This window comes from Perna viridis, chromosome 11 (genome assembly GCF_037379345.1).
Source record: "Perna viridis isolate PV_CMFRI_1.1 ecotype Kerala chromosome 11, ASM3737934v1, whole genome shotgun sequence".
NCBI classification, from domain to species: Eukaryota; Metazoa; Mollusca; class Bivalvia; order Mytilida; family Mytilidae; genus Perna; species Perna viridis.
Window position 1 is genome coordinate 37123560 of NC_142455.1, and position 21455 is coordinate 37145014.

The 21455-nt window shown below is 31.3% G+C and overlaps 1 long non-coding RNA gene across 4 annotated transcripts; it reads left to right on the forward strand.

Annotated features, from left to right (window-relative positions):
- The first annotated feature begins 3992 nt into the window (after positions 1 to 3992).
- On the forward strand, positions 3993 to 21190 carry LOC148603957 (uncharacterized). Of its 4 annotated transcripts, XR_015916478.1 has the most exons (12): positions 5201 to 6004; positions 6094 to 6167; positions 6535 to 6594; positions 6904 to 6965; positions 7848 to 7906; positions 8183 to 8242; positions 8552 to 8613; positions 9495 to 9553; positions 9830 to 9891; positions 10564 to 19530; positions 19749 to 19803; positions 20264 to 21190. It is a non-coding gene; the product is annotated as an uncharacterized LOC148603957 (long non-coding RNA). The 4 variants fall into 4 exon arrangements; XR_015916477.1 differs by having other exon boundaries at positions 5201 to 6167; positions 20264 to 21189; XR_015916475.1 differs by lacking the exons at positions 5201 to 6004; positions 19749 to 19803; positions 20264 to 21190 and adding an exon at positions 3994 to 4231 and having other exon boundaries at positions 10564 to 16713.
- The last annotated feature ends 265 nt before the right edge of the window (positions 21191 to 21455 follow it).

The following is a 21455-nucleotide window of genomic DNA, read 5'->3' on the forward strand; positions in this document are numbered from 1 at the left end:
TCTTATCAAATTTGAAATCCGTAGATTATAAGATATTATTTGTAGGCGGGCGATTGAAATACATATCCAATAATGTGTAAATTGGTTACATAATATAGAAAAAAAATATCAAGATACAAAAAAAAAAAACGAAATAATAATAATAATCATACAAACAAGTCTTAGAGATTGATAATGAAACCTGGCAAACGCTGAAGAGTTACATTTTTGTATATGCAGTAGCGAAAGTCAGTGAAAATTTGTTACAGGGTTATCAAGGGAACCAAGGTTATAGCGGTAATCAAAAGAATGTAATCAAAGGACTAAGACCAGACTTGGAAATAGACATACACAACAAAGAACATAAAGTAACTAAAATCATACATACAAAGGAACAAAAGCAAATGAGCAACTCGGACTCCACTAAAAACTGGGAGCATGGACCAGGTGCACCGGTAGGGTAAGCGTCTTCTGCTTTTCTAAAAACACCCACCGAGTTGCTCATAAAAATTCAAGTCCGGGGTAAACAAACGAGCAAAGGAAAACCATGACCCGTTGAATAAATCAGTTTTCATGGTGCAGATGGATACACCATAACGATCCACGAATTCATGATGACGACCATAAAACTTCTGCAGTAATGACTTCAATCTTGTAGCACATAACCCTGTTCTAGAAGTCTATTTGTTAGAGTTCTAGCGCGATACAAAAAGTCGGCGTAGTTTCGGGAAGCTCTTGCATAACGTATGAGTTGTGATATGAACATTCCATACGCAGATGCCGAAGGGATGTTGCCACAGATGAAAGGAAAGTTGACACTTCTGAATGAAAAGTCATCACGTGTGTCGTAAAGTTTGGTCAATAGTTTTCCTTTACCATCGATTTCTATGTGTAGGTCAAGATATGATGCCGACTTCACAGTGTCTGTAGTATTTTCTATCTCAAGTTCTTTTGGGTATATGCGATGTATCAAATCCCCGAAATTGGGATTGTTTAAAGATAATACGTCATCTATATAGAGGAAACTGAGATTGAAGGATCTAACCAAACGATATTAAAAATCGTTTTTCTAAGATATAACAGGCAATGTCATTCTCGACTACTATCGCTAGACCGCTTTTTTTTATAGAAAAAGGGAAACCTTTATAAATAATTTATATTCTATAAATAAGTTGAACAAAATATCTGATCTATATATTGCAATTTTTGGTGTTCTATTTCCTTGTATACTAGTTTGTATAAACATTCACCGAATAAAACATTGTTTAAACATATTGATAATTATTGGGAATGATGTTATGTGAAACTTTTAATTTTAAACGTTAAATATTTTAATGAAGACACCATAACTCATTCAGTTGAGACGAAAGGGGTAATCGGTAATTGATGCTTCTTATGATAGATCACTACAATGTATTTGAACGTCATAAACATATTGTATTCGAACACAATCACTATTGCAGCCCGTTAACTTGAAATATGATCTCAATTTATTAAGAAACAAATAGCGTTAGGCAATTTCAATACAAGATTATTTCTATTCAGCCTCATGGATGATTTTATTCTGCATCATAATGACAGTGTTCTGTGAAACCGATACATTGCATCAAAATTGTGGTTTTTATAGCGTACAACATCACGAAAAGTAACTGTACAATCACAAATTTGTTGACAATACAAGTTTTTAACTTGGCGCTTGTTTTCACGACTTACAAGAAATTCAAATATTTTTCAAATGAAAAATGTCATTTACTAAAAATTACTAGTATCCACAAAATACATTTTAAATACAATCGATGCTTTTTTTCATTTTCACAGTCATTACATCACCAGAGTAGCTTTTACCGGAATAGTCTTGACTTGGTTGATGCATTTCAAACGAAATGGTGGATTAAATTTAGGTTTTACACAAAACCCCCTCTTCCATTTTGTCGTGAATACACCAATGGCGATAACATGACATGTGCATCCTATAGTGTCGTAACTGTAAATCAGGCTACCTATAGGTTTTCAATGAAGGACGAGGGAACCCTCACTTCACAGGTTTGCTGCAAAAAATAAAAACAAACAAAACAAAACAAAACAAAACAAAAACAAAACAAAACAAACGAACAAACATACAAACAAACAAGCAAGCAATACAAATTAAAAAACAAACCCGTGAAGTTAATGTACTTTGGCATGATCACAACTCTCCCCATTTAAATTTAGCCATTGTTGGCAAAAAAATTACACAATAAAACGCACTTAAAATCAGTTCACCGACATGCCAACTTCATGATCAGACCAGTTTAAAACTACAAGAAGTTATGTCATCATCATATGTCATATCAATCCCAAGTCCTTCAATGTTGGGTTGAGAAGTACGATACATCATAAGTCATACAATAAAGACACAACAAATGTCATGTCAAAAGCTGCTTTCTAAACATACTGTGTTACTTTCTATGTAAAGACACTATGGGGGTCAATTTGTGTTAGTACAAAAAAGTGATATCTATTTACTATAACTACTAAACATGACATGAACTTTTCGGTGCTAGATTGGGCTTTCTATTACCATATTTGTTTTACCTTTGAATCTTTAACTTCCTGTATAAACGATTCCAATGTTGCTTCTAATTGATAGATGTGTACATTGCACGTGTTTTTCAAAATTTGCAATATTTATAGAATTGACATTATTTTTTTTCAATTTTGTCATATGCGTAGATTACTATCATTATTATGGATAAGATTTTCATAGACCAAAAACTGAATTACTACCATACATTTGTCACCTTTTTCACGATAAACATTAGGAAGCGGTATAACATGTTATTTAAACATCAATATTTGACTCTCATCAACAATACAAAGATTAGAATTTCTGCTTTCCAGGACAGCTAACCAACACACTCTTTATAAACGACACATACGATAGGATGTTTGTGTAGTAAGATTTTGACTTAACAAATCTGAAAACTACATGACAGTTTATTTTCTCTCATTATCTTTTTGCCCGTTTCTAAAAATTCTTGTAGTTTGCCATGTAACCACAGCCCGTACAAATACCTGTCAATTTGATTATATTTAATAATGTTAAAATCTGAAGCTTGTTTTTTAGTAAGGACTTGTATTGTTGACATTTTATTAAATGACCTTGGTAATATGTCATACATTACAACCACCTTAGTGCTCTTTTAATTCTACACACGACAAATTATTCGGACAATTGTCTTAGTATAGTTGTGTTAAAAATTCTAGCTAAAGCTATTAAAAAAATAGATATAATTTTGTAGACATTTAAAGTAATGTCTCGTCCTTTTGAAATACAACTTCGGTTATTGCCTTTTTGATTTAGTCATTTATAGAACACTTGAATTTATTTTTTGAGTTTTACGATAGGCCGTAATTAAGGGATAATAATTTCTAAATATATACATACAAACAACCCTTAACATTGGATGCAAGATATGGAAGACTTCGCTGGAAGAGTATTGCATTTAGTGGGCATATTTTTTTTTTTTTTTTTTTTTTGTAGAATACAGTGGACACCTGCACTAAAGTGTGATAAAATGCACTTGGAAGATTGGAAATTCGTACAATTTCTTCTTTTCTTTCATGCAAAGATTGAATCTGCTGTTTTGTTCATTTATCTTTCGTCGCAATATCTCATCCGAAATCAAATTATTTTGATCTAAACGAGCATCCATCTAACCAAGTAGAAACATTGATAAAGTACTTTTTTTGTTTTAAAGTATCAGGTATACGAAAGGACGGAGTGTAATATTGTAGAAGTAGAGATACAATCAAAGTAAATTACTACGCTTTAACTTTACCACTTTCTGAAAGGTTTTGTTTTTCATTTAATTGCTTAAGTACAAGAACTGAATAAAAGGTATCGTTGAGATTGTATTGGTGTTGACAGAATTCACAATGATCATTTCTTTGTGCATTTAAATTCTAATGAAATCATTTGACAATAAAAACCTTCTTTTAATCTGTTCAAGTCATGAAATAGTTTTTAAAACTACCCATCTGTTACATTTGAAAAATAGTTTCAAAGTATTCACTCTTAAAGATTCTCTCGGACGTCCCACTTTCAACAGGATACATTTACAGCCACCAATAAGGATTGTTCTAACTCTTCACTAAAATCACCAAACACAACAAATTGAAGGACAGTAAAATAAATTTGTATTGTTACAATATCATATAAATGATAGTCAGCAGTCAATTTGCCAGCAGTTCACCTAGACACTCTATTACGGTAAGTCACTGTTATTTTCCCCTTTAGATTAAATTTATTGGCAAACTCTATGTTTGAGCGCTTTGGGTATCTATTATATCGTGTAAAAATTAGAAAAAAGCTAAAAAAAACAATTCATAGCTTTTTATCTGAAATTAAAATGACAAATAATAAGATTGATTTTAGGTATTCTAGTTTTTAAGGTACCTATTTCAATACTACTTTCTCACTTTCTGTGTGTTTATTTGTGTTAAAGGATTCACTATATCTGTTTAAATTTTCCATATATTTAGAAAGGCGTGTGTATGAAAAGTCATATGTTATTTACATTGCGTTTTGATATAATAATGTTTCTTAAAACGTCGTAATGTATTCGATTTACAGATTAGTACAGTGATGATATATTTTTGATACTACATGCTCAATACAATAACCTTTAATTTTCTTTTGATTGACTTAAAAAGATCTTTTGTCTACTATCCGTAACTTAAAAAAAAAACATCCGTTGATTTCTTAATTAACAAATAATGCGAATCCGATGCAACTGGTAGAGGAGAAAATAATGGCTAATTATGTAATCTTAAAATGTTTATTATTCGTTACTTTAAAGCATATGGAGACCTATGCTTAGGACCAATAGGGGAAGGTATGTTTTGTGCCTATAAAATCACACGGGAACTACAGTCTTCCTAAATAATATGAAAAATCATACAGTTTCCATACATGAAGTCACAAGGAAGACATATAATCACCAAATGAATTTATTACCTGTTTTTCATGAAATAATTTGTAAGTCTCAATATATGTTTTTCATATGTTTTACATGGCGGTCCTAAACATATTAAAAACAGATGGGAAACATTATGTTGCATTGTTTTCTTTGTGTAATGTAAGCATACAATGTTTCAAATATTAAAGACACAAAAGCAGTTTTCTGTATGAGTCAATAAGTAATATAATGCAAAAAAAAAATAAATAAATAAAAAAAAAAAATTAAAAAAAATACCTATATCATATTTAAAATTATATTGCATTTTTATCTTCGTTCGAATGATTATCCCCCAACTTGAAATAAAACACAATAGATATCCTTTAAACATTCTAAGTAAACATTTTGATTTCGATTGTATGGCGTGTTTGCGATATATAACGAAAACCCTGGCAACCAAAGTTTTTACTTAGATGGGAGTCTAATTAATATGTTCAAGGATAATACATACATGGATGAATAATAAAATTGATATGCTGCAATAAAGGTGATTTTCTTCATTTTATCGTCGAATCAATTGCATTCATTTTTACCAAAACCAAAAACGCTTGACCGATGTGCAAAGAATAAGTTTATCTATTATGTAATACGTTCTGATCACCTGATGTTGTTGACCACGAATTTCATCTCTACATTAAGCAGACAGTAAAATAATAGATACTAATAAAAAAGGGGTAACACACATCTGTAGATGTTGCAAGTATTTGATAAACTTGTGAATAGTATAGGTATATTTCAATTCAACTCTCAGTATAATCAATTTAACAGAACAGCAAAATAGCAAAATCCAAACTTTATAACCAAAAGGTAAAAGAAAGGTATTATAGTTGTGTACAGGCTGGCTAAATATCACACAGTAAAATAAACTATATATTGTTAATTAATTACAAACAATAGTTCACCCGGATTAAATCCTTGTTGCGTGAATGTCATGAGACCGGTCGAACACGGGTTACGTTTGTCTTTCATTTAAGGTGGTAAAAAGTGTGGTGTGTTGTTACCATTGTTTCAGTTAGCCTTATCTGGTATGATGAGTGTATTTATGTGGACAAATATACGAATTGGTCAAATGGCACATTTATTTGATGTGACAAATTGATATTTATTCTTACAGGTTCTGTTGATAAAAAAGACAAAATATCATTTTAACATTACATTTGGAAAGGAGTCCTTATACATATGTTATAGGTAAGGCATTTTTATCTTCTTTTAAATATATTACATTCTTCATCTATCTAAATCATGGACTATGTCTTGCACACATTACTTTATAAGATGAAGTGAAACATTAAGATATAAAGTAATAAATATAATAAAACATAAAGCAAAATATAGTTAATGACAAATAATTCCATGTTTATCTCCTATTCTCCAATCAGTTTACTTTACTCAACGCAGCCATTCGTATATAGAACTTTCTAGAAAGATATTTTTTTATGTTGCAATTTTAAACTACTATATTCCTAATCATGAAGTGATTGTTCCAGGATGACGAAACATTTGCTTGATAAAAATAAATTTGTAGAAAATAAGAATGATATCATTTATGTTTTAGAATTAATGAATACGAAAAAGAACAAGAATCGTTGAAACTTTTCAATAAAGAAACAGACTGGTAAGTCCCGCTGTTGTTATTATAGATGTGTACAGTCTGATTAAATATTACAAAGTAAAAATAAATGATGCGCTGTTAATTGCAAAGAATAGTTAAACCAAATTAAATCATTGCATTGGGAATGTCATGAGAACGGGTTAACACGGGTTAAGATTGTCTTTTATTTGAGGTGCAGTAAACGCGTGGTGTATTGTTACCACAGTTTGAGTTAGCCTTATATTGTATGACGAGAGTATTTATGTGGACAAATATAAAGTTGGTCAAATGGTACATTGATTTGATGAAACAAATTGATATCTATTCTTACAGGTTCTGTTGATAAAAAGACAAAATATCATTTTAACATTAATTTTGGAGAGGAGTCTTTACAGGTAAGGCATTTTTATCTTGTTTTTAGATATATTACATCCTTAAACTATCTAAATCATGCATTATTTCTTGCACACATTACATAAGAAGGTGAAGTAAAACATTAAGATATGAAAAAAATATATATTAGGCTTCTGACGTTTTAATACATGTTGCTATTAATACTAGCTGTGTAAGCAAAATGTGAGTTACTTGTAAAATCATACATGACTTTGATATAAAATATTAAGTTTAGCCTCAAAGATGTAACTGTTTTACTTTTTGAAAAAAAAGACAGAATCAATCAGTAAAATAACGAGTTCGTTAAATTGTAACCAATACACCAAATTGCAAAATATAATTCAGCGGCTTACGCATAGGCTTTTTGGGCATGTATCTGTTACCCTTCAATTAGAGTAGTAACTAATAAATTTATCGGGATGATAATTTGTTTGTTAAAGAGTAATCCAGGGAACCAAGGTTATAGCGGTAATCAAAATAATGCAATCCAGGTACAAAGATGAGACATGGTAAACAGACATATACATCAAAGAACATAAAGTAACTAAAATCATTCAAAGTAACAAAAGTAAATGAGCAACTCGGACTCCACTAAAAACTCGGAGCGCAGACCAGGTGCACCGATAGCGTAAGCGTCCTATGCTTTTCTAGAAACGCCTGCCGAGTTGCTCATAATAAGTCAAGTCCGGGGTAGTCGAAAGAGAAAAGGAAAAAATGACACGTTGAACAAATTAGTTTTCCCTAGCGCAGATAGATACACATTAACGATCCACGAGTTCATGATGACGACCATAAACTTCTGTAGTAATGACTTCAATGTTGTAGCAACATAACCCTGTTGCTGAAAAACGTTGCAATTGTGCATGCTATCGTTTCTGTTACAGAATTACTAACAAAGAAGACACAGATCGTTATAACTTGTATTCACAGAGTAAACATGCTGGTATGTCTTTTTCTTGTAACCTGAATGAAGATGATAAAACATAAAGCCAAATATAGTTAATGACAAATCATTTCATGTTTATCTCCTATTCTCCAATCATTTTACGTTACTCATCGCAACAATTCGTAGATAGAATTTTCTAGAAAGATATTTTGTTAAGTTGAAATTTTAAACTACTATATTCCTAATCATGAAATGATTGTTCCAGGATGACGAAACATTTGCTTGATAAAAATAAATTTGTAGAAAATAAGAATGATATCATTTATGTTTTAGAATTAGTGAATACGAAAAAGAACAAGAATCGTTGAAACTTTTCAATAAAGAAACAGACTGGTAAGTCCCGCTGTTGTTATTATAGATGTGTACAGTCTGATTAAATATTACAAAGTAAAAATAAATGATGCGCTGTTAATTGCAAAGAATAGTTAAACCAAATTAAATCATTGCATTTGGAATGTCATGAGAACGGGTTAACACGGGTTAAGATTGTCTTTTATTTGAGGTGCAGTAAACGCGTGGTGTATTGTTACCACAGTTTGAGTTAGCCTTATATTGTATGACGAGAGTATTTATGTGGACAAATATAAAGTTGGTCAAATGGTACATTGATTTGATGAAACAAATTGATATCTATTCTTACAGGTTCTGTTGATAAAAAGACAAAATATCATTTTAACATTAATTTTGGAGAGGAGTCTTTACAGGTAAGGCATTTTTATCTTGTTTTTAGATATATTACATCCTTAAACTATCTAAATCATGCATTATTTCTTGCACACATTACATAAGAAGGTGAAGTAAAACATTAAGATATAAAAAAATATATATTGGGCTTCTGACGTTTTAATACATGTTGCTATTAATACTAGCTGTGTAAGCAAACTGTGAGTTACTTGTAAAATCATACATGACTTTGATATAAAATATTAAGTTTAGCCTCAAAGATGTAACTGTTTTACTTTTTGAAAAAAAAGACAGAATCAATCAGTAAAATAACGAGTTCGTTAAATTGTAACCAATACACCAAATTGCAAAATATAATTCAGCGGCTTACGCATAGGCTTTTTGGGCATGTATCTGTTACCCTTCAATTAGAGTAGTAACTAATAAATTTATCGGGATGATAATTTGTTTGTTAAAGAGTAATCCAGGGAACCAAGGTTATAGCGGTAATCAAAATAATGCAATCCAGGTACAAAGACGAGACATGGTAAACAGACATATACATCAAAGAACATAAAGTAACTAAAATCATTCAAAGTAACAAAAGTAAATGAGCAACTCGGACTCCACTAAAAACTCGGAGCGCAGACCAGGTGCACCGATAGCGTAAGCGTCCTATGCTTTTCTAGAAACGCCTGCCGAGTTGCTCAAAATAAGTCAAGTCCGGGGTAGTCGAAAGAGAAAAGGAAAAAATGACACGTTGAACAAATTAGTTTTCCCTAGCGCAGATAGATACACATTAACGATCCACGAGTTCACGATGACGACCATAAACTTCTGTAGTAATGACTTCAATGTTGAAGCAAAATAACCCTGTTGCTGAAAAACGTTGCAATTGTGCATGCTATCGTTTCTGTTACAGAATTACTAACAAAGAAGACACAGATTGTTATAACTTGTATTCACAGAGTAAACATGCTGGTATGTCTTTTTCTTGTAACCTGAATGAAGATGATAAAACATAAAGCCAAATATAGTTAATGACAAATCATTTCATGTTTATCTCCTATTCTCCAATCATTTTACGTTACTCATCGCAACAATTCGTAGATAGAATTTTCTAGAAAGATATTTTGTTAAGTTGAAATTTTAAACTACTATATTCCTAATCATGAAATGATTGTTTCAGGGTGACGAAACATTTGCTTGATAAAAATACATTTGTAGAAAATAAGAATGATATTATTTATGTTTTAGAAATAGTGAATAAGAAAAAAAGAACAAGAATCGTTGAAACTGTTGAATAAAGAAACAGACTGGTAAGTCGTGCTGTTGTTAGGGTTAGGGCATTTTCTAGAAAAGCAGAGGACGCTTACCCTACCGGTGCACCTGGTCCATGCTCCAAGTTTTTAGTGGAATCCGATATGCTCATTTGCTTTTGTTACTTTGTATGTATGATTTTAGTTACTTTATGTTCTTTGTTGTGCATGTCTGTTTTTCATGTCTGGTCTTTGTCCCTGGATAACATTCTTTTGATTACCGCTATAACCTTGGTTCTTTTGATTACTCTTGGTACATATAACGTTTGAATAATGAAGGTTAATTACAAAATTACCAAACATAAAAATTCTTGGCAGTACTCAATACGAAATGTCAGTGTAACATATTGGCAATACCAGGATGAAAACTAAAAAGTTGAAAACCACTTAAATGGTCCTGGCAGTACGGGCATTCCGATATGAAAGATGGGTTTTTATAGCGCTCCCTAAATCAGATACAAAGTAGATACATATATTCATTTTTCCGTCGCATTTCAAGGTGTTTTATAAAAATAAAGACGTTAGAAGAAATAAAATGCTATAATTATTCCTTACATTGGAAACACATTAATACAATTGGATAAGATAACATAAGCTTGGCAAATTAAATAATCAGGAGCTGACGTTGACAGTGAAAATCATTAAAGAGTTTTTTTGTAATTTCTATTGTAGGAAATTGGTTGTCCCTCTGATATGTCCAATTATAAAGCTACAAAAGACATACGAAGATTCATAACCAACCAAGCGGTGAATTATAGTTCAATCATTATTTAATATTCTTATATTAGTTATATACTATACTATGCCATGCAATAATTTATATCATATCTCTGATAGAAGTATGTCATCTATACAATGTTTCATAGCATATTCACTTGTGATTTACACGTTCAATGCATAATTGATATTTCAGCTGCCCTTATCATCACGTAAACGTTTTGTATTCAGTCCATTGTGCAATAAATTTCTTTCAGTCGACCAGACGGTATATTCGTTGAACAATTGATCACCATTCTTGGAAATACCATATGGTTTGCTTTCATGTATGTATATCAAACGAATTCAAATTATTCACCATTCACGTTTTTTTTTATGGCATGCTACTTGACGGCTATGAGACCTTTATCTAAGCACTATATTGTTGAATTATTGTTTAAAGGCGGATTGTTTAATCGCGTATTTTTGAACGAGACATTTTCTTGGTAATATTAAAGAGTCATGAGGACTGTTGAGAGAAAATATTGTAAATGACAAAAGGATATGCTGTGCTTCAAGATATTAGAAAGGTAAGTTTATTTGTGTGTTAGTACTTTTAATCATAGCATATAAGACTCAATCATGTGTATCATGTTATGTGTAAACCCAGTTTTACTCTGGTTTTGGTTTAAACCAAATAATCTGGGATGTTACAGGTTAGGAGATTATTTTTCATTTGAACTATGATGCACTTAATTGACATACGGATTTATGGATTATGTAATTAAGTGAAATGTCTGTGTCCTCATTTTTTAGTTACAGATAAACAAGCGGATTCGGTTTTTTTTTCGGCCTTTTTCGTTATATTTGAGAGGACCGAAATGGAACATCTTCAAAACGTATGTATGTTATAAAAGATAAAATTAGCTGCTTGTTTTGCAATCTGTTAATTTTCTGTTATCGGTTTACAGGTGTATTAACCAATCAGATGCAGTATGTAGAGACACATTCAATGAAAACGTCATACACTGCTGAAAATCCCGGAGATGAAAATGGTAGTAATTTAAAAAGATAAGTATTACTAATGACGAAATTACAGATGTAAAATTTCACCTTTGGAAAGTAAATAACATCCATGATATTCACAACAATCATATTTGTATTTATCTTCAAATAATCACTTGAATCTCAAATATTGCGTTTCTCTGTGGTAATATTAGTCATCTACTAATTACAACCTGACAAAGAGAGCAATACATACTCCAAATTTACATGATCTTTTTTTTTTCTTGTGTTGCAGTTGAATTAATTTCGAATGTTTAAGTTTGATTGGTTTTCTATAAGTTGTCATATAGTTTTTCTTTCGCTGCCAACTTTCAATCAAATCTTTCAAGTAAACAGCTCTCAAAATTCAAAATCTTTGTGAAGACCTATCTAGTGTACCCCTTGACATGAGTTTGTAGACTAATATAATGTGCTATCTTGCTAAAAGCTATTATACCTAAAGTACTTGTCCATTTGTCCTTCATTACCATTGTGGACCTTTTTATTGGGCTATTTTATCTAGCAGTCTTAATTCCGGTTGATTTTGTTTTTCACAACGAGTTCGTACTCCAATATTAGGCGTCATTCAATTTAAGTTTGAAGACCAAAAACCAAAAAATGTTGCTTTCACTTTGTCCTTGTAAGTAATTATGGCCAGTCATTCATAACGAGAGCATACAAACTTGATTTCTCTTATTTCATATATCTTTTTCCCATGGATATGACATTTACATATCAGAGGTAATTCTCAAAAGACCAGAAATAAACCTGTCATTGTGGTAGTTTCACTTAGTTCTTGCTTTGAATTTGACTTATTGTATGATTTATTTTTTGTCCCTCCTCGTATTTGTTGTTATGTTTTTTTTTTCATGGAACGATTACTATGTTGAGTTTTCAAACTGCCCAAATATAAGTCCATTTTGGAGGATTATAATGTTGAACAGATAGTATGCATCCCAGTGAACTACTACGCACTGAACTTTGCCTACATCCCTAGATTGCAGACTTTATTCAAAGTTCCTTTACACTGTAACTAAAGTTGACACACAGTACTTTAATTCAAATCACGTCTCCATTTTTATCGTTTGTTGCTGACTAGCTTTGAATTATAGTGGTTTCCGCATAGGTGGACTTTTGTAACTCTCTTTTATGGGCTCCATTCTATAAGACTTTTATATTCAATATAAGTTTGATATTTAGATGCTAGTTCATATTACTAGTGCTTAATTTTGTTTCTACGTGTCAAGTTTCCTTTATATTCAGTTTTTATACGCTTCGATATTTTTGCTGAAATTCAGATTTATTCTTTTTCATAATTAAACCAACTCCCACAACAAAGTTTGGGGGGGGAGTAAATAAGAATCACCTCGTCTCTTTGTCTTTCTATCTGTCTGTCGGTCTATCTGTGTGCCAGTCCATCCGTCCGTCCATATTTCTTGTAAACGCAACTCATCCTAAACCGCTCGAGGGGTGTTCATGAAGTTTTTGAGAAAAATTGGTTACCTTATGTAAATGTGCATGAGGAATGTGTACACTACCGGAGGACTCCAGAGGGAGGTTAAAACAATGGTTTTACATGTTAAAACTTCGTAAACGCAACTCCTACTAAACCGCTGAAAAGATTTTATGAAGTTTCTTGTAAAGGTAAGGAATAATATGTAGATATGCATGATGAAAGATATTTTTGTCAGAAGACTCCAAAGGGAAATTATGCAAATTTAGGGTTTTACAAGTTAAAACCTCGCATGCAAGTATCCTCCTAAAGAGCTACAATGATTTTGTTGAAATTTCGTAGGATTGAATGATTGATTTTTGGGGTTTAACGCCCGAGCAGCAATATTTCCGTTATATTCAGGTGATGATCATGACATGGATAATAAAATGAACATGAAATGATAATGATGATGAAATGAAAAAAGGTAGCGGACACAAGGATAATAGGGTCGACAAATTTTGATTGCCACTTGAAAAAGGGACGGATGGGTAGGGTCGGGCAATTAAGCCTCCTGTGGCGCCTACTCCTACCGAATACCACAACAGGGTACCTTAACGTGCGAGCAACGTGGTATCTTTCCAACACCGTGCACCAGTATGGTTTGCGGTCAGGTTTTTCGTAATAAAGCTTGACAACTTCAGCATTTAGCAAACCAGTGGTACCCCATTCCACCACCTGGGGCATACAACCCAGTTTCTATGTGGGCAGAGCGCCATATTAAGTTGTCTTGTACGACAAGCTAAGCGCTGCTGCAAGCCTATTCTTTTGACACCTGGACCTACACGGGGCGAAATTTCTATGTAGATTTACACAAAGGAGTATATTTATCATCAGTGAACTCCTAAGGGATATAATCCAAGTGCAAGGAAGAACATGTTAAAACATCGTAAGCATAACTCCTCCAAAACTGCTGAAAAGAGTTTGATGAAATTTCATAGAAAGATTAGGTATCATATGTATATGTGCATGAAGAAATATATTTGTTCTCATAGGACTCCACAGTTAGATAATCCAAGCCCAGTGTTTTTAATATGTTAAAATCTTGTAAGCGCAACTCCTCTTAACCGTTTAAAGGATGCTGATGAAATTTCATAGAAAGGTTATGTATAATTTGTAAATGTGCATGAGGGAATATATTTATTGCCAGAGTACTCCAAAGGGAAATAATCCTAATTCAGTGTTTTACATGTTGAAATCTCAAGAGCAAAACTCCTCTATAACCGCTTAAAGGATTTTAATAAATTTCATAGGAAGGTTAGGTATTATGTGTAGATGTGCATGAGGAAATATAATTTCTGTCAGAGGACTCTGAAGGTGTATAATCCTTATTGAGGGTTTTACATATTATAACAAGTAAGCGCACCCCTCCCTCAAACGCTCGGGTGTTTTGATGTTATTTTACAGCAGAACGGGTATCATATGATGATATGCATGAGGCAATATAATTACTGTCAGAGGACTTTAAAGATCAGTTGCCTATCATGACTAACGTGATGGGATTTTCCTAGATTTGACAGAGTTAACTCTAATAGAAGAGTAACCGACAAGTTTATCGACTCTCTTCTTTTCCGCTATTTACCCACTATGCATGAGTGTAAATGTTTGTACACACGCCGATTTACCAACACAATTCGTCTCTCGGGGTATTCCTGCTCTGTGGTCCCAATCAATTTATGGCGAGAGGTATGATATCGGTTTCTTAGTCAAAATTGAACATTGAATATTGCTTTATAGTCTATCAGGATTCTTCTGGCATATACATGTAGCTTCCCTTTTGGAAGATTTTCCACTTGTATTGTTGTTCGTTAGGTCTGTAGCCTAGCCTAGGCTCTTTCATACTATTACTAAACTCTTGTACTGTCTTCAAATACGTGATTTTCCAAATTCAACAACTCCATGGAAGCTTTCGATTCATCTGTTAGCTATGTTTGGTTCTTTCACTTTCCAAATTGTTTTGCGCTTATTGTATGTCTCTGTTTGTAATTTCTGTCAGGAGATATACAGAGACAGACAAAAAACAAATGAAGAAAAAAGTACATATTAAAAGGAGAAATGTTTAATTATCAATTCCTCAATTGTCCTCGAGTATATTTTAAATCAGTAGATGACAATAATAGTTATGTTTGTTGTTTTATTAATAAAACTGTAATACTAATTTCAATATCATTTTTGTTTTAGGTTTTCACATACTTATTGCCTGCAAATACTTCAAACAACATTTTCAAAGATTATTGGTGAAGTGTGTCCTGCTGGTCTTTTACTGTTACTGATGTCGTCGTGTCAGAAAGATTATCTTTACAATGGAAAAATTGATCCCGAAATGAATATTAAAAGAACATCAAGTATAGTTTTTGTTGTGACACGAAATATTTATATAGGACTATTTTTATTGATTGATGTCTTAAATTGCTAAATGATATATTTTGGTTAAAAAAGCCCTTAATAGATTAAAATATGTCTCCAGGATGTGGTCGTTTTATTTGAGGATTATAAGGACCGCGTCCGGAGTATAAACAACGTGCTCGGCTTCAACACCAACTGTTGTATGACTGGTGTTTGTCGTTATTTTTAGTTGTTCTGATTATGATAAAACCCGAATCCTCACATCTTTGGAACACATGCATATACATACTTATGTAACACAGATCAAACACTACAACAAATCTGTACAGTAATTTGATCTATGTTTCAATTTTAAAGAGGGTATTAAGATTTGCCGTATATAACCACCTTATAATGTCGTTAACGTCATTTATTTAGCACTGTGTTGTTTATCTATTATTTTCCGTGGATGATATATATACAGGATTTAGATTTTGTCTTAACCTTGTATGATGAAATTAAATGTGATTACTTTCAGGTATTCTGATAAAAATGCATATAATTTATATCGTTCATAAATAGTGCATGATGACTAATATTAATAATGTTATTTGAAACTTTCTCGGTTTATGTGTAAATTATTATGAAAACTATGTTGTATATACTATGTGTATCATTGGTTCATAAATATATTAAAGTGATGCTAAACTTTATATTTATAGATGGTAAGTGTACTGTGTTTTCTTTTATTTTCTTGCATTCTTCTCCTCAAACACTTACATATTAATCAATACATAAAATATTTGTTCTTTTTCAGTAATCAAAATTATTTCCTTAAGTACTAATGACTTTGGTATATTCTAGACATTAATAGATTACATTTGATTTTTTTCCAGGTCATCATTAAGGTTAAGCATGCAATATTAAGGAGTTTGGTTTCGTTATATTTATGATTTAATGCTACGTTTTATTCCAGACACATATTAACAAATCAAATTTACCTTCCTTTTAGTTGCTTCTTTTAAGGTAAGATTATTTTGAAATATTATACATTTTTATTTTATTTGTTATTTCTAAATTGAATCTTAAAATTTGTCCTGTTCTTTGTCTCATACAAAATTAGTTGATTGAAGTCTTTATACATGTTCAAATTAATGGTGTATTGTATGACATGATCATATTATATGTTACATGATAAAAACGTACCTTGTTATTGTTGTGCATATTGTTCCTTTATTGAAATGTTCTTTCATATTTCAAACGTTGTGAAACCCGCCCCCCCCCCAAAAAAAAAAAAAAAAAAAAAAAGAAACATACAAATACAGTTTATTCATCTGTATTACTTATGTGTACTTAAGGTGTCATGCTAGAATGAAGGTAGAAAATCGCGCTGTTTTTGGTTCTTATCTTCCTTAACTCATTTTCCAGAAAGAGTCTATTAGATATTAAGCATATCAATATGAATATGGGTGGTACTACTAGCTGTTGTGTGATACATACTGTCATTCCTGGGTACATATATACTATGTAATACGTTATCTGTATTGGCTTTGTGGTAATCGTCGTATTGCTGTGGTTTCAGCAAACCATTGTATGGTTACATTTTGTTTACTTTCAGATAACGTCTAAAGGTAAGCCTTTAATATAATAATAAATAAAGTTTTCATTATTTGTAGATTTCGATACCAGGTAAGTAATATTTTTTACCAATTAGCTTTAAAACTGTGAAAGAAGACTTACATTTTGTTACTTTGTATGTATGATTTTAGTTACTTTATGTTCTTTCTTGTGTGTGTCTGTTTTCAATGTCTGGTATTTATCCCTGGATCACATTCTTTTGATTACGCTATAACCTTGGTTCCCCTGATTGCTGTTACAAATACAAGTTTTTCGACTATATTACCTATGAATTGTCTCCCTGAATTTTCTCGATAGAATGATGGTACTAAACCGCGCCGTTTTTTTTTTCTTAACTATATGGTCATATTCCGGTTCATATCGAGAATGCGTGCATATATGAACAATCAAAGTTATTGTTGGTCCATTTATAATAATAACAGTGTATTCGTTGAAAGAAATACATATATGTGTTGCAAAGTATAATGTTTTTCACATAGATCCACGAAGAAAATATAATAAATGGCTGATGGTCACCGACTAAGTGTTTCCAGAAAGAGTCTGATCGATGTTATACATATCAATATGAATAAGGGTGATACTATCTGATGTTGTGTGATACATACTGTCATTCCTGGGTACACATATACTATGTAATACGTTATCTGTATTGGCTTTGTGGTAATCGTCGTATTGCTGTGGTTTCAGCAAACCATTATATGGTTACATTCTGTTTACTTTCAGATAACGTCTAAAGGTAAGCCTTTAATATAATAATAAATAAAGTTTTCATTATTTGTAGATTTCGATACCAGGTAAGTAATATTTTTACCAATTAGCTTTAAAACTGTGAAAGAAGACTTACATTTTGTTACTTTGTATGTATGATTTTAGTTACTTTATGTTCTTTCTTGTGTGTGTCTGTTTTCAATGTCTGATATTTGTCCCTGGATCACATTCTTTTGATTACGCTATAACCTTGGTTCCCTTGATTACTGTTACAAATACAGATTTTTCGACTGTATTACCTATGAAGTGTCTCCCTGAATTTTCTCTATAGAATGATGGTACTAAACCGCGCCGTTTTTTTTTTCGTATGGTATTTGGTCATATTCCGGTTCATATCGAGAATGCGTGCATATATGATACAATTCCGTTTACTTTCCGATAACGTCCAAAGTAAACTTCCACAATAATATATAAAGTTTTCATCATTTTTAGACTTTGATAACTGGTAAGTTTTATCTATAGATTTCACTTACTAAATAGTTCTTTTAAACGAGAACCAAATATGTAGCTAGTTTCGGTCCGTTGTTTACATCTTCCCGGTGTTTTGTAAAAAAAATGAGTAACGTAATATCTATTATAATCATTTATATTTTACTTCTAATTACAGAGAAAAATACTAATAAATAAAATTCACGTTAGTTTCAGACAGTTTCAAAAGGTAAGCCTTAGTTGTGTATCTATTTTTATTGAAGAATCTGTTTAAATCTACCATGATGGTCTGATAAACATGTATTGTGTCATTAGTATACAAATTATGTTTTAAGCCTGTTTCCTATTCTTTTAGTAAACAGAAAAATATGAAACGATTGTTTTTCCTTATTAATTCACCTTCTTCACCATTTCTTGATCTTTGTGATGAACGGGTAATATAAATTTACATTCTTATAAGTCAACTTGTATCATTGCATATCAAATATTTATAATGTATATGTAACATATATGACTTAACGACCTTTTTTGTTTGTTCTTAAATTTGTTTCGATTTGTCTTATATTGTTATATAATCAGACTACATGCCATACAAAAGGATTATACATATATGTATTGCGTTCTTTTGATTTCCCCTAGAATCTTGTTTTTCTTGAATACTCTTGCAATTAAAGTCTGTTTGATATTTGTTTAATCAAATAGACTTGATTATTCTTAAATTGTAATTGCATGTTAATTAAAATGAAAATGTGTTTAACTATTTAAACAATATATATGTAAATCAAATATCTGTTATATCGGTTTACCCCAAGTATGCACCTAATACAAGACTCATACATTGAATGATGTGTGTTGATACCCACTTTATCCTGATGTATGTATTAACTCCTTTAGATGTTTTTTGTTGTTTATATAACAGTTTTATGATTAAGCCATACACTCTTCCACAGTGGAAACAGATTATTTGACTTAGTATGTACTATATAATGACCAGACGGTGTGACTTCACATCCTCAACACAGTTTGTCCCACTTCAATATGATTCTATATTCTCATATGTTCTAGATATATATGACTTTCTATTACCTTGTTCTAATGATTATTTTTTTCTGTCTTTTGCAGATTGTCTAATCATTTAATGCTCTGCTTTGTCCATAGAAAGTTTAATTGCAGGTTACAATTCAGATGTGAAAATGATCGACGAATCTTATGATTTATCTAACAAACAACAGAACTTGAAGATAGTGGTAATTAAATACATTTCTTATCGCTAAAACTGGAAACCAATATTTTTTGTTTACATATATCGTGTCATTTGATAAATTTGAGAGCAATATTTACACTCAATTACTTCACTATTTCCTTTTACAATTACACTTACAGAAAGGTAAAATACAATGGTTTGAAGGAGAATATGCATTGTCATTATTTTGAAATATGAAAAGGATTATGTCATTCTTTATAGTAGTAGCTGTATCCAAGAGAGACAAGACAGTTAAAGCAACACATTTATTAAGATGGTAAGTACTTTTATTAAGGTGTAAGATAAGAACTTCAGTTTGATATAAACATTCTAGATACTAAGGTGGATACAAAGTATACAATATGCATTTCCGATGTTCATGATAATTCATATTCAAGATGTATTGTTCAATTTCTGGAAGTTTTACTTATATTTCCGGTGACAAATAGTAGACCCATGCTCTAATTTCTCAATGGTACTGAATTTGTTTTCAAAATGGTAAGTTCTTTTTAAATATATTTGTATTGCTATTCATTTATTCAAGTGTTTAATAAATATACAAACTTAAGTCGATGCATCTTTTCCAGACTATTAAATGTAAATCGTTATTAAAACTGTAACATCATAAAACCTCACAGAGAGTATGAGTGTTTTAATGGAACCCATTGCAATAAGAGGCTAATTGGCAGATCAAAGGTGATTTAACTCATTACCAGATAGTATCAATTGTATTGTAGAAATAGAGGTAGTGGCACGTACGTTGAAATATTGGAAGCAGGATGTGTAAATTAGTTAGACAAAAAATGTATGTATTTATTTCATATTATAGTGGTACTAATACGGTCCTATATTCTAACCCTGTATTGTTGATTGTTTGTTTTAATAAGTGTAATAAAGACGAGGCATTTTTACCAATCAAGTACTTTGTACCTCTGGTTGATCTAAGAATGTTTAATCTTTTCTGTGGATAACAAGTATTTGTTGGATCAGATGATACATTTATAATTGTTCACTAGTTGGCTTTATAAATGCATTTTCTTTTTCATGCTTATAAAAATATCAAGCGCTTGTCGTATAATTGTCATTGTCTGACTAATCTGGGCCGAAACTTTCCTGGTGTATTTTTGTTTCATTTTCTGTTCAGACTATGAAAATGTACACATTTCAATGCATACCCAATTATCAAGAACAGAGATGATTCAAGTTCTAATGCATACTCAATTACTAAGATCAATGATAATTTTAACTATAATGCCTATTCAATTACAAAGAACAATGATATGATAATACTAATTGATAACAAATATAGATAAAGAATTAAAAAAAAAACAAAAAAAAAAAACAAAAAAAAAAAAACCTGTTGACTTACAACATCTATCATAAAATTGCCACACCAGGAAGGTCTCAGGTTGTCTTAAATTGACTCTAATTACCACATCTATCTTTCAAAACATAATTGACAGTAGGATCAGTTTATTTGAGACGATGTTAAAGTTAATAAACAAGAGTCATTTTTAGACATCAATAGTTCCCGTACCTGACTGACGAGGCCCGACGGGAACAATATCTATTTCATATATCGATAAGATATTATTTATACTATAAAATGTTTAAGGTTGATTTATGCAAAGTAAAACTATTCGCATGTAAGAGAGCATATGACAAAAAATAAATATTTCTTAAGGTTATAATTTGACAGATGTACAAGGAAGACTCGACAATATGTATACTCCGAGTTTCTAAAATTCCTCCACGAATTAAGTTGTCATTTAAAATATGCTTTTTAGCCCCTACCGACGAAACGAAATAGACAAAATTGGGATCTGAAAAAAATAAAGATTGAGAAAATTATTACTAGTGTTTCTATAAAGCAAATATTTATTTTGTATATAGTGATGGCATTCTGAGCAAACGTCATACACGCTTTAA